The sequence below is a fragment of the Myotis lucifugus genome, unplaced genomic scaffold (genome assembly GCF_000147115.1).
Source record: "Myotis lucifugus unplaced genomic scaffold, Myoluc2.0 scaffold_97, whole genome shotgun sequence".
NCBI lineage: Eukaryota > Metazoa > Chordata > Mammalia > Chiroptera > Vespertilionidae > Myotis > Myotis lucifugus.
Genome location: NW_005871145.1, coordinates 3888031 through 3890458, shown reverse-complemented (window position 1 = coordinate 3890458; position 2428 = coordinate 3888031).

Genomic DNA, 2428 nt, shown 5'->3' with positions numbered 1-2428 from the left:
CGTCACCAGCCATGACCCGACTGCATAACTGCTCGCATTGCTTCTGGACGTCTGCCAGACCGAGGAGAAGCTCGGCGCCCGCGCGGCCCTCCGACCCCAAGTCCGCCGGCCTGGAGCCCCGGCTTCCCCCTCCCGCCGGCAAGCCGCTGCCGATGGGGCTCCGGAGCGGCCCCAACTCCCTTCCGTGCAACAGCCGTTCTCAGGGGTCGGGGAGCCGCCGCGGGGAAGCACCGCAATGAGGGCGCGTGGTCCAGGCGCCGGCAGCAGGATGCCAGCTCCAGTCGGATGCAACATGCCCTCCCGGCCGCCGCTCGCCGCTCCCTCCCTCCTCCCCTCCCTCGCCACCCCGCCCCCTTCCCAAATAACTACCCTGGAACCACTTTATCAGCCGCGCCGCGTCCCGCACTCGCTCCGGGGAGGGGCGGGGGACGGGGGCCTCCGCTCACCTTTATTTATTGCTGCTTTCTCCCCCCTCTCCATGTTTTTTATTCCTAAGTTCTTTTGTTCTAAGGGGGATGATGGCATTTACTTTTCTGCTTTGTGTAGCAGGGCAATCACGGGGAATCGGCCACGTAGAATCCGGCGGTTTGTCATATTTTATTAGTGAAAGTATTTTATGCCTAAGTCTACCTCCAAGGACTGTAACATGGAGAACTGCAGGGAGGGAAAAGAAAAACACACACACACAACACACACACACAACAACAGCAGCAGCAGGAGAATTCTTGTTTTGAGAGGTTTCTTGGCGGGGTGGAGGGGGTGGGGGGAGGGCCTCTTATTTTTTGGAGGGGGTTGATGTAGGTTTTTGTAATCGATAGTTTTCAACTTAAAGCTTAATGTGTTTGTATAGCTACACTACTGAATGCTAAAATAATCCCAAACCGCAATAAAGAAAAAAGTCCAAAACACTCGATTAAAAAAAAAAATCCTTACTGGGCAGTGATATTATCTGTCCTGTGCAGCACGCTGGACTTAACATAGTGTTGGCCTTCGAATGTTAAATAACAATAAACCTCAACCTCAACTGAATACAAATGGGGGTGGGGGTGGTTTTGTTTTTAAGGCTCAGCACTTTTGTAGCATCTGCCACTACGCATTTTCCAGGCATTGATTAGCCATGCAACTCCCACAGGCATGAAGTCCAGTTTCTGCAGATGAAGAGCAACAGTGGTGAGATGATTTGCCCAAAGTCAAACTGAGTCATTGGCAGAACCCAGGCTCTATTTATTACTAGTCTCATCTTTTCCATTGAAATAGTATTTCCTCCAGGAAGTAAACAGTATTTCAAAATAAGTAGACATTCTTTACCTACCTCCACCAGAGGTGCTTTGAGATCCGTGGATATGAAGGTATTTTCTTACTTCTGTGACCTGCAAAATTAACTTTAGTTTCCCAGGAAAAAGCTATTTTTAAAAATTCTGATTTCTTAAAGCTAAAAACTAAAGTATAGGTTTTATTTTACATGTGTAGGCCATTTCGCACTTGCAGCTTTTCGTTGAAAAAAAAATTCACAGCAGAGAAAGTGTCTAAGAGTTTGAGAGGGAAAATGAAAATCCCTATAAATGATTCAAGAAGCCTGGATGAACTCATAATGTTGTGAAACTAAACCCATAACGCAGACAAGATGAATAACAGGAGGACAGGCTGGGCAGTAAGACCGGGCTTTACCATCTAGAGATAACTCTAATGTATTTAGATGAGAGAGGGAGGCGGAATTTCAAGCTGGACTGACGAATGGTGTCATTTCAAATCAGCCCTGGCGGTCAGAATTTTTTTCAGAGCAATATTGCTGTAGTGTTCTTTCTAGAAAAAAGAGTTCAAAATTTTTTCAGAGTTTCAGAGAAAAAATTCAGAAGCCCAAATTGCACCTGAATGTATAAATGACATAGAACAGGGATCAGCAAACTATTTTCTGTAAAAGCCCAGATAGTACATATCTTAAACTTTGCAGACCATCCAGTTTCTGTCACAACTTCTCAACTCTGCAATTGTAGCACAAGAGCAGCCATAGAAAATATGTAAACAAATGAGCCTGGCTGTTTATTTATAGGCTTTGACATTTGAATTGTATGACTTTTCATGTGTCACAAAATCATACTTTAATTTTTCAACCATTAAGAAAACATTAAAAAACTCTTAGCTCATGGTCCTCACAAAACCAGGAGGTGGGCAGGATTGGGCCATGGGTGGTTGTTTACTGACCTGGCTTTAGAAGACTGAAGTTCATTCAGCTGCTGCACTTCTTGTACCAGAGGTTGCTTGGTTCCTAAGATGTTTGTATAGCACTCAAAAGTCAGTGTCATGCAAAATCATGTTTTAGATATTTACACTTAATTAAAATATTTAACCGAATAATTGTCTAACACTCCTATACCTATCAAACTCTATGGAAAAGAATACTCTAGCTTGTGAGTCATTGATAGACCAA